The 12,843-nt window shown below is 33.5% G+C and overlaps 1 pseudogene; it reads left to right on the top strand.

Annotated features, from left to right (window-relative positions):
- The first annotated feature begins 10,159 nt into the window (after positions 1-10,159).
- LOC120135186 lies at positions 10,160-12,572 on the top strand (annotated as a pseudogene).
- The last annotated feature ends 271 nt before the right edge of the window (positions 12,573-12,843 follow it).

Below are 12,843 nucleotides of genomic sequence, written 5' to 3'. Positions count from 1 at the left end.
AGGTACATTATTTGAACATTGTTATCTATAAATTTTTGTGTATGTATGCTTTGGTTTGATTACACAATGAATCAATTATGCAATTTTCAGGTTCATTTAATATGTCATTTCATTTTCATTTCATTTATAATTAGAGTTTGAATTTAAATGTAAATTTTAGTCCTAAACCGAAATTACATCCATCCTAAAAACAACTTACTCAATGGATGCATCGGGAGAAAACATCAAATTCCATTTCTAAGGTAACAACTTACCTTTTTCAAATATCAACATTAGTGATAATGTGCATAATGAATTTGTCCATAATGTATTTCTAACACTTACTTACCTTTTTCAAATATACGGGTTTTTGAGAAAACAGGTAACACAAATAAATAAGTGTCGATACATTTAAAACAAGTGTCGATCCTAAAAACATCGAAAAACATAATTATAATGTAATAGGTAAATTATTCATGTAAACGGTCTAAATATACCAGTTTTTGAGAAAACAGGTGTAAAAAAAGTATCAACACAAATCAAACAAGTGTCGATACTTTTGGTCCAAAATGTATTTCAAAACCAAGTGCATATAAAAGTGTCGATACATTTAAAACAAGTGTCGATCACGAAAACATTGAAAAACATAATTATAATGTAATTGGTAAATTATTCATGTAAACGGTCTAAATATACCGGTTTTCGAGAAAACATGTGTAAAAAAGTATCGACACAAATCAAACAAGTGTCGATACTTTTGGTCCAAAATGTATTTCAAAACCAAGTGCACTAAAAAGTGTCGAATCATTTATAACAAGTGTCGATCCCAAAAACATCGAAAACTATAATTATAATGTAATAGGTAAATTAAAAATATAACCGGTCTAAATATACTGATTTTTGAGAAAACAAGTGTACAAACAGTATCGACACAAATAGAACAAGTATCGATACTTTATGTCCAGAATGTATTTCAGAAACAAGTGCACATAAAAGTGTCGATACATTTAAAACAAGTGTCGATCCCGAAAACATTGAAAAATATAATTATAATGTAATATGTAAATTATTCATATAAACCGTCTAAATATACCGGTTTTTGAGAAAACATGTGTAAAAAAAAGTATCGACACAAATCAAACAAGTGTCGATACTTTTGGTTCAAAATGTATTTCAAAACCAAGTGCACATAAAAGTGTCGATACATTAAAACAAGTCGATCCCGAAAACATCGAAAAATATAATTATAATGTAATAGATAAATTATTCATGTAAACGATCTAAATATACCGATTTTTGAGAAAACAGGTGTAAAAAAAGTATCGACACAAATCAAACAAGTGTCGATACTTTTGGTCCAAAATGTATTTCAAAACCAAGTGCACAAAAAATTGTCGATACATTTATAACAAGTGTCGATCCCAAAAACATCGAAAACCATAATTATAATGTAATAGGTAAATTAGAAATATAACCGGTCTAAATATACAGGTTTTTGAGAAAACATGTGTACAAACAGTATCGACACAAATAGAATAAGTGTCACTTTGTCCAGAATGTATTTCAGAACCAAGTGCAAAACAAAGTTTTGATACATTTATAACAATTGTCGATCCCAAAAACATCGAAACACATAATTATAACCAAATGTCTCTAACATCATGTGCTGGAGGTTCATAACCATTCCATTCCATCTTCAAAAAAATCAGTTGAAGTAGACTACGTGCTTGTATTCAAACCCAGCTTGACTTGAGGACATGTTAGTTTGTTATGTCCCTCACCGTTACAGAACCCACGTCGCCTAATCTTCTTCTCGACCTTGTTCTTTGTTACTTCTTTTCGCTTGCGTTGTTTCCATTGACGGTCGCAAACGTTGTTTAATATACTGCTTCGATTGACTGAATCATTCAAACCAAACGAGTTCTCAAATTCTTCTGTTAGTCTTTTCATCTCATCTCTTGCGGTTTTGAAAGACGTGTCTGTCTTTGATGCAGCGTAGCATAACAAACTTGTTGTTACACGTAGAGAAGCAAACCTTGCCATTTTCATTATTTCTTGAGGCACATTCAAATCAACAAACTGGGGTGCAGAAGCCTTCGCATCCTTAGTCCACCCTACTTTGAATCAAAGACCCGGGCAAATATGTGTAATCCAAGTGCTTCAAAACGTGAAGTTGATGGCGACATGGAAGTCCAACGGTCTCGAATTTTTTGCATGAGCAATTTAGAGTTTCCGTACGATAATCAAAACTAATTTCAAATGTCTTATTTTTTTCTTTGTACTTTTTCAAATAAAAATATTGACATTCATCTGATAAGGACTGAATCTCTTCCTGAATCCGGTATAATGTCTCCCGTTGAAGTTCTTCTTGGAACGCATGAAAAGATTTGTGCGTAAAAATCTCAGAAGCATGACTTTCAAATTCAACCAGTTTTGTGATCTGGAAGGGCTTCGTCTAGGAACTTAAGTAATCTGCTTTCAACTCGTTCAGACGCATTCTACTAATTCCATCTTCAATTGCACGAACAACATCTGAATAAGTCTTCTTGTGTTTCAGTGCAATTGCGAGTGAAGCATTCATAGACTCACACCTTTGTGTTGAGCGAATATTAGCAAAGAAATGACCGGTTAAATATGCTTGTGCCCATAAGTGCCGAGTATTTCCCTTCTCAATCACCCATTGATGCTTTTCGACGTTGAATTCTGAAACAACTGAATGCCATTGAATATCAAATTCGTCGGTTGTCCACCAGGAAGCTATGCATTTTGAGAATGTTGTTGTAAATTTTGGGTCACCAATGTTAGCTTGTGCATTACGAGAAAGATGCCAAGAACATAATCTGTGCTTAGTATTAGGGATAACAGATTTGATAGCCCTCTGCATTGCCCTATCCCCGTCAGTGACAACTGAAATAGGCGATTTGTTCATCATGGTTTCTAAAAAATTATGTAGCACCCACTCGAAAGATTGGGACGTCTCGTCAGCGATGATGGCAGTAGCAAACACAATTGTGTTATGGTGATGATTGACACCGACAATAGGTATAATTGGTCGACCATACAAATTATCTTTATACGTTGTGTCGAATGTAATTACATTACCGAAACATATGTGATCTCGATATAGAATCCGACCAAATAAGATTATGCAACGCCCCTGATTCGTCTACCGAGTATATCAAAAAAAACCTGGGATCATCATGTTTCTTATAATCAAAGTAAACAATAAGTGCATTCACATCCCCATCGACGATTTCCTTTGTTTTACCTCTTTGAAGTGCATTGTAGAGGTCTTTATGTGTAAATCCAACATTATGATAGCCCCCTGCCTGCTGCGTTAAATAGTTCATTACTTGCGACGTGCCAACACCAACCTCTTTCAATGTTGTTGCCTCATCGATATCAGCCTTACTTACAACTCTATTAGAAAGCATAAATGGTGTCATAGCAGGTGTGCACAATGCATGATTATGTTTCTGATAAGACTTACTTATAACCCACTGATCGTTTGTATTTGTTGTTGTAACTATGACTATAGCCTTGCATCCTATTCTTGTGACTGGCGTATGAGCACGTTGACGATCAATAATATTGACTTTTGATACTCGAAACCCTTCTTTGGAACAACAAAATTCTTGTGTCTTCACATTCTCTTCCACGTCAAGCCGTCTTGTTCCCTTACGTGCACTAAACCCATGTTCCCGTGCGAATCCCTTGTAAAAGTATCGAGCTTGATCACGTGAAGAGAAGAGCTTACCAACCAATATGTCAGATTCATCAACATTATGTACTTCATGGCATTCATCGGTTGGCTTAACATTGTCTGCATCAGTATGATCCATGGCAAAAATTTTGTTGTGCAATTTCAGTGGTCCCAACAGGAGTTGATGGAGATGTAAGTAAAGGTTCATTGAACAACATGTTTTCAGTGGTGCTTTCAATAGGATGTGGTATTGGTAGTGGTAGTTTGAGGGTGGGTACAACATTAAATTAGCAGGACATATTCAGTATGTACAATAACTACAACATTCAATAACTTTAAAGTAATAGGTAAATTTACAATGTAGGTAAAAATATATTTTTTTAATGTAAAATTAGTAAACACAAAGATTTGTTTCGATACATATGTAATAATATGTGTCGATACATTTTCAAAAAGTATCGACCGCAAAAACATCGAAATAAATAATTATAATGTAATATTTAAATTAACAATGTAACCAGTATACATATACCAATTAATTATAAAACAGGTCAACATAAAGTATCGACACTTTTTAAGTTTGTGTCGATACTTTTTTCCAAAAGCAAAAACAGGTTCACGCATAAAGTGTCGATACATTTAAAATTGTATCAATCACAAAACATCGAAACCGATAATTTTAATGTAATAGGTCAATTTACAATGTAACCGGTTTAAATTTACCAATATGTTGATAGTGTCGATACTTTATAAAAATGTATCGATCCATAACAATAAAACATGTAAAAAAATGACAAAACCGGTCTATAAATGACAAAACAGGTAAAGCGCTACCGGATATGTTGATAGTGTCGATACTTTATTATAAGTATCGACACTTTTGGAATTTAAAAGAGAAGAAGTTATAGCGCTAATAAAGTGTCGATACTTTATAAAAATGTATCGATCCATAACAATATAATAGGTAAAAATATGACAAAACCGGTCTCAAAATGACAAAACTGGTTAAGAGATACCGGATATGTTGATAGTGTATTATAAGTATCGACACTTTTGGAATTTAAAAGAAAAGAAGTTATAGCGCCAATAAAGTGTCGATACTTTATAAAAATGTATCGATCCATAACAATATAACAGGTAAAAATATGACAAAATCGATATCGAAATGACAAAACCGATAGTAAAAAAGTGTGCTTGTGTGATCATTTTTATTTCAGAATTTTCATTCTTTAATACAAAAAGTTGGATATTTTAAGCAAAACCCAGTAAGAAAATAACAAAAACTTTGCAGTAACAAAAGAATAACATTGGGAAACCCACCATGTTATCAGTTTCTCAAAGAACAAAACCCCAGAAACAAACATCTCTCAACGCAAACTTATGATATACTCTTATTATCTCTATAGGATAAAGTTAGGACAGTTTTAGTTTCTTAAAGAATAAACTTATGATTGAAGAACTCAAACTGGTGCACGCATAAGTGACGATGCATTTATAAAAAGTATCGATTCAAAAAATATCGAAATCGATAATTATTATGTAACAAGTAAATTTACAATGTAACCGGTAAAAATATACTGGTTAATTAACAAATATGTTTATATTATGTATCGACACTCTTTAAATATGTGTCGATACTTTTTTCCTAAAATGAAAGCACAACGAGGTGCACGCATAAGTGTCGATACATTTAAAATTGTATCAATTCCAAAACATCAAAACCGATAATTATAATGTAATAGATAAATTTACAATGTTACCGGTTTAAATATACCTGTTTAGTTAGAAAATAGGTCAATATAAGCGCTACATATTATATTATATAAGCGCTACCTAATATATTATTGTACTTGATAATATTTTCGATTAAATGATATAACATAACCGGCCTAAATTTTAACCGGTCACTTGTTTAACAGATCTTATCATTTTTTAACCGTTTTTTAGACGACGTACAACAGAATCACCAAGAAGTCTAAACACATGTCAAGGTCCCCGAAAAAAAGAGCAAGCTTCACGTTTAAATCTCACACAAACAACATTCTTGGACAGAGCTTAAAAGTACATAGTAACATCAAAAGCAATGCAGATTATAAAAGCAGATATGAAAGCATTATTTTGTATATATATATAATGTTTAGACATTCTTTGAATCATCATCACACACGCATTAAAACATCCTAAAATTATATTTTATATATCAAATCAACAATTGAACATACTTAAAGAATGAAAAGGCATTTATATACGCAAACTCTTTTGAACATTGTCAACTAATATTACAAATTTTTCTTCTAATTAAAGTTCAAATTTCTAAAAACAGTCTCAACCATAGCCCATAGCCATAGCCCATAGCCATACTTTAAATTACTATCTCTACCCACCCTAATTTTCATACATACGTTTTTACCATGTCAAAGCTTGCCACAAAGAAACAAAAAGGATTAATTTTTCATACCTTGTATTTCTCGAAATCTTCCCTACATCTAGTTTTAAGACCCAAAAACTAGTTAATAACGGATCATTTTTCTTGGCCCCTAATTTAGGTCTAAATTTAAGTTATCGTACACTTCATCCACTTATATCAATTCTATTAATGAAATTAAGAAATTTTTACGAGTTAAATGGTCTCAATAATTAAAAGAAGATTGTTATTTATAGAGGTCTTAGGTTCGAACACCAGTGACTACAATATATTCGATTATTCACTATTAAATCATTGAGAATATCACTTATAATTTTTCTAAATTAGTAAAAATCAAATGCTGATATGTTGTCGGTTAAATTCTTCCCCATAAATTTAAATTCGAATGATATTTTACGATTTTAAGTGGGGGTGTAGATCAAGTTCTTCACTTAATTTTTAGCTAAACCTGTAAATAATAGAATATGGATTAAAAACTTTGAATCCCCTAATGTTTAACCTAAATTATCAATATGGCGTAAACTTTCTAGATTCACAATCATGTCTAATCTGATGAAGTTTTTAGGTGTGAAGTCGGTGTCATGATAGTGTTTAAAAAATCAACAAGCCATGTGAAACCCACTACCATCACCAACGTTAAAATAAAACCCATAGGTTAACAATTCTCCATTCCATGTAGAAAATCCTCAATACAGTGACCTAAATGTGTATGGTGTGGGGCCCCCTTTGTTTCCCTAGACCATGAAAGGAAGCGAACAATTATTTCCCAAGACCATGAAAACAAAGTTTTCAAATTCAACCAACTCGATGAATCAAACGAAATAACTAAAACTGAAACCAAAGACCCATCAAAGCCCAGTTCAAGATCAAACAATTTCGCTAAATCAAAGAAGAAGAAATTTTGTTTCAGTAAGAACCTGGGGCAACACGTTTCAATGGCGTTATTTTCTCTTCCCTCTCTCTACTCTTCCTCCGCCATGACCGTTTTCTTCTGCCTCTCTGCAACTTCAAACGCGAATCTGTTCTCTCGTACGAGAATGGGAGCTTCTTCAACTTCGTCTAAGTCGACTTCGCAAATGATTCGACATGTGCTTCTTCAAATCCGAAAGTCGTCGACTCGTCGTCACCAGAGACGAGGCAAAAACAACAAGCTCATTGACGCTCTGGTTTATACTTTCACTTTCTTCTTTGATTTCCCTTTTAAAGCTTCTGATGATTTTTAAGTTCCTTAGATTTCGCTTTTATCACTTTTTATTTGGAACTTGAAAGAAAAATAGTTCATTTTTTTTACCATATATTGAAAATCGTTCACTGGATTCTGTATTTTGGAATAAAATCCATAGGAATTCTTTCCTTGGTTATCCTATTTTATGAATAATGATATTAGAAGGGGAAAAAGTGATTTCTTGAAATAAGATTTCCCCCTCCAATATGAACGTTGATAAATTTTAATCGAGATTAAAAAAATTGAACCTTTTTCACAAACGATTTTTAATTCAAACGCACTATGTATATCTATCTAGTGCACTCAGTAATCTGAACTTTGTTTTGTGAATCCATTACACTTATTTAGCTGTAGGAAGTTGAGATTTATGACCTTGAATGGTTGAAACAATTGGAAATTTCCTCTGAAACTATTGGTTGTTCCACTTCTTTCTAATGTAATCATCTAGGTGCACGAGTATGTCTTTTTTAGTTTAGTATATATGGAAGTCTATAGTTGCTTCACGATCTGAGATATTTTCCTACATTACCTTGGTGTGCTGCTGGACACTATCCATCAACTTATATGTAAATTAATAGTTGCACTTGATTTGATGTTTATAGATGAAGAAACACTTGTAGTTAAGGCATAGCATATGGAGTAGTCTTGCTTTTCATTGAAATCAAACGCCTCAAATTTGATCAGTTGAACAAAAATTCTAAAACTAAAAAAAAAGGGAGAAGGCCAAAAGGGAACATTTCCTCGAGGTTGGAGGAAAAAAAAGTTCTAAGCTTAAATAAATCCCATAGGTATTGGTTAAAAGTCGCAAACCCCACGCAACAAAGAAATCTATTATCTATTAATACATGCACATTAAGTTGTGGTGGCATTCTTTATAAGGTCTGGGAAACGCTCAGATGCATGAGATATTTTGAAGAATAACTATACCCCAGATTCATGAGATATTTCGAAGAATAACTATACCATAGATGCATTAGATATTTAGAAGAAAACTATCTCCTGTAGAATGATGTTGGACTCTACTGACATCCCATGAGGGTCTTAGGGATTATAGCGTGCGGATTAATCTAGAAGTAAAACAAAAAGAATATCTCACATGTACCATGCTTCAAGATAGTAGCTTGTAATTGAAGATTGTTTACAATTGTCAATTGACAATGCTCATTCCTTTCAGGTACATGTTGATCAAATTGTCTTGGAGAAAGCCCTATCTGCACCGGTTGTTGTTGTTGCTTCACCTTCTGCTGTTCGGTATGTAGTTGATCCTTTTCTCAGCGACTGTAGACTGTCTCAAAATGTTTTTCCATTTGTTAATCTGTTATAGAGGATGTTCTTCTATTGAGCTTATCTTCAGGCAGCTCATTATCCGTCCTGTAGACTTGTTGCACCATATAATTGGAAATATCATGGTAGTTTGACCTTGCCCTGTTTCGGATTATAATTGTTTTAAAAATTATTTATGTTTGTCTATTATACGGTACAAGTATAGGGGCATAAAATTATTATCTCGCCCAGGGCATTAAAACTCATTGGATCGGCCCTGCCAGTAAAACAAAACAAAAATAAAAATCATTGTTGTTATTTAATTTTTATCCTCACTTAGGAATGTAACCCAACCAAACGTGAATATCTTAATCCGGAAAAAAAATTCCTCACAGAAATGAAAAAAATCCATGAACCAAACGGGGCTGAGGACTTTCGATCTGCATGAAATAGGAGAGGGGTATTGGTAAAACAGGGCCCATATAGGGTATGCCACCATTAGTTAGGGCCACCAGCAACTTTTCTGTTTAACGAGTGGATAACCAAAAAGGTTGGAAATAATTACTCTAATGCTCAACTGTTTAAAAGCAGATTTTTTTTAATGTTTTCTTCTGTTTAACTGTTTCAAATCAGTTGGCTTCTAAATTCAAGCAGCATGTATTTTTTCTTATGAGTCAGTGGGTCATTAAATGGCAGGAATAGAAGAAGTGTCCACCTCCACCATTGACGACTCGTAGTGCTTGTTATTGTTGTACTGGTTTCAAATTAGAACTGATTTAAATTTTCAAATGGAAAGTGATACTCAAATCAACATGTGCCACAGGAACAGTACATTAAAGTAAAAGCCGTGTAAGAGATCCAAGAAAACAATTTGGGCCTGACTATCTCAATATCATTCCCAAGTCTAATATCTAACATCTATAATTTTTTTTAAAGTATGCATTCGAAAAACTATTTAAGCATTTGATTTTTTATCGATAAATTATTTAAATGTCTTATTTGAATTTAAATTACATTATTTTTGTTAGATGTTAAATAGATAAAAAATAAATTAAAAATTTTAATCATGTATCGAACATCTAAATTAGTACAATCTAGATTTAAATGCACTAAATTACATGATCAATATTCGAAACTCGTTAAAAATATATACATTCTTTATTTTATAATGTTTTAGAATTCAAATATTTAATCATATAAATTTAGAAAATGAATATCAAGGCATATCTAATCATATCCATTTTAAATTTATAACAAATAATAATTTAACCCTCTAAATCTATAAAAATAATCAAATATCTATAATTCCAACTATCATCTCTGATTTAAATTTTATTATTTACAATTAAAATATATTTTATATATAAAAAAGAATAGATATCTGCAATTCAAATGGTGATCCCTAGTTTGAATTTATTGCTTCCATGTTAAAGTAAAATATCCAAGATAGGATAATGTGTCTTCCTCGTATTTGTCCCCTTGTAATCACATGAAGCTAAAAAGGTTAAAAGGAAAAGGAAAAGGAAAACAACTCTATTTTTGAAAAATCTGATTTTTCCTGGGTGAGAGATCTGCAAAAGCAATGGCGTCGACAAGTGCCGTGACTGCTCAAATATCAAATCTCCACGGAGCCACTAATTGGAAGAAGACAATCCATTCTCCCTCCCTTGGCCTCGCTCTCTCTCTCTCTCTTTGGTTGATGAAAAAAATAGAGAATTCAGTGTAAGAGTATCGACCATGCAAAGTTTTGATTTTGTTCTATGGGTTTGTTTTTGTGCTTGTTTTTAGACGAAACTGAGTGTCAGTATGGCTGAAATAGTTGTATTGGTTATCATTTGATAGTTTTTTTAAAATAAAAAAAGGTATGAACTTCGTATTCCCCTTTTCACTTTTCGTTATGTAGAAACAAAACATTCCCAGTAATCAAACCGAGGATTGTTTGCTTCTCTGTGTGATTTTATTTTACTCTAATGTCTATTATGCAGTTGGGTGCTTATCCGTATTAATTTCCCCCAATTTATGCTCTTAAAGAGTGGGCTGTATTTTTTTTCTTTTTGCTGATGCTCTTCAGGTAACTTTAATTCGAATGCAAATCTAGCTGGTAAGCAGCTTTTATCACCGACATGTCATCGGAAAACTGGACATACGTATACGCCTCTTCGTGTGTATGGCCTGTTTGGAGAAAAAGGAAAATGGTGACAAGGGTGATGATGCACCTTCGAAGTTTAGTTATGGTAATCTTGGCATCTCTTGCTAGTTCATGTTAATTTCAAACCATTCTTTAGAAATGGCTACATTGATCTCTCTGACATTTACTAGGGTCTAACATGCACTTCAGATCATGTGGATATCAACCTCTTTATCAATTTTTACGATCTTATCAATGAGTAAATTTTCCTTTATGGTATAATCAATTCCCATTGTTTTAGTCTTGTCTACGATTGAAAATGATGCCATAAGGTTACAGTTCAGTGTTGTTATCTCAAGACTCAAGTTCTGTTTTCCTTTGTTTTTTATATTTTTACTTGTTTCCACTTTCAATTATGTGAAACTGAAACATTTATGTTTCGTTTGCTAGGAATTATTTTTTAATGTGTTTAGTACATGACTTGATTCAAACAAATGAAGGAAAATATTTTGAAGAGTTTTATTTTTCATTAGAGTTTTACTTATCCTTCTAATCTCAAGTTTAAATTTGTACTAATTCTTCTCCGTGGTAGGACAAACTATTTTAAAACACATGCAATTTACGTTGTCATACAGTCATAGTTGCATAATATTATCTGCCCCGAAGGCATGACATATATCCAGCTGCTGTGCTTGCGTGACTACACTCCTCTGTCTCATCATCGTGCCGGAATTGATTAAATATTTGAGTCATGTGGGCTTGGCATTCGTCTTCTTTGACAGTTGCGCATGATAGTTAGTGGCTTAGTGCATCATCGTTATTGACTCTCTCCTTCAAGCTAATGCTGCTGTCCTACTGAATTGATTTTAGGCAGGAATTCTTGGAAACATGCAAAATCTCTATGAGACAGTGAAGAAAGCACAAATGGTTGTCCAGGTTGAGGCTGTGCGGGTGCAAAAAGAGCTTGCTGCGTATGGATCTTACGTTATCCCTTTTAGTATCTGAACTTTAGTTTCCTTCTTTGTATGATTTCCATTTGGTTTTATTCCGTATTTCAGAGCTGAGTTTGACGGCTATTGTGAAGGTGAGCTGATAAAGGTATGTTTTTACAGTTCTCTCTCTCTCTCTAGTTTGAGTAGTATCATTGACTGCTTCTCACAGCTACATTAACCTTAGCTGATAAACCCGTTATTCGTGGCTATGATGATCACCATTCTGTTTATGATGTTGAATAATACTTTTAGTCGAACATACTTTGAGTCCTGTGTCTCAACTCTGACTGTAGAATCAATCTTTCTGTTGTATTTACAGATGTTCTAACTGAAAACATTACTTTTCAGGCAACATTATCTGGAAACCAGCAACCTATACGGGTAGAGATTACCGAGGCAGCAATGGAACTGAGCAATGGAACTGGGTGCAGAAGTAAGTATACAATTGATAAACTAATTTTCCACCAAATTATTGGTCGACTCGTCGGTGATAGTCAAGTCTTAGGTGTTTCTATCCCAAAATCCAATTGAAGGCATTCAGAAGCTATCATTTTTAGTTAATGAAGCGTACAAGGATGCACATCAAAGAGTGTCCAGCCATGAAAGAAAGGATGAGTGACCTTGCACAAAGCTTAGGAATGCCAGAGGGATTAAAGCAACAATGATCTCTCAACTGGCACCTGGATGGAGCCTTAACAAAGGGATTGAAGAAACGATCTATCTCGGCTAATCAGCATCTGGACGAGCTGATTTTGTATACAAATCAATGCAGAAAATGCTCATCTATATGCATTTTACTATGAAACTGATATATATGGTTTTAGTTTTATGACGGAACTCCCACTGTTTCTATTGTGCCTTGAGACTGCGATCTTTAATACACGTTAAATGAAAATGAGTGTAAAGTGCACGCCCCCCCCCCAAGTGGTGACATTGGAATACTTATGGGAAGGCACCCTGGGGATCTAATATATTTCCTGTCATCATCATTTCTTCGCTCTCACCACATGTTCATCATCGGCGTCATTCGGTAATTTACTACTGAAAGATCTGTTAGACCAGCGTCTTCCATCCCTAGGAAACGAACAGCAGCGGCAGTGGTCACAGTTGTAAAACTAATATCTCATG

Source organism: Hibiscus syriacus, unplaced genomic scaffold (genome assembly GCF_006381635.1).
Source record: "Hibiscus syriacus cultivar Baekdansim isolate YM2019G1 unplaced genomic scaffold, ASM638163v2 tig00001825_pilon, whole genome shotgun sequence".
Lineage (NCBI taxonomy): Eukaryota > Viridiplantae > Streptophyta > Magnoliopsida > Malvales > Malvaceae > Hibiscus > Hibiscus syriacus.
The sequence above is the reverse complement of the archived record's forward strand: the minus strand, read 5'-3'. Positions and strand labels throughout refer to the sequence as shown.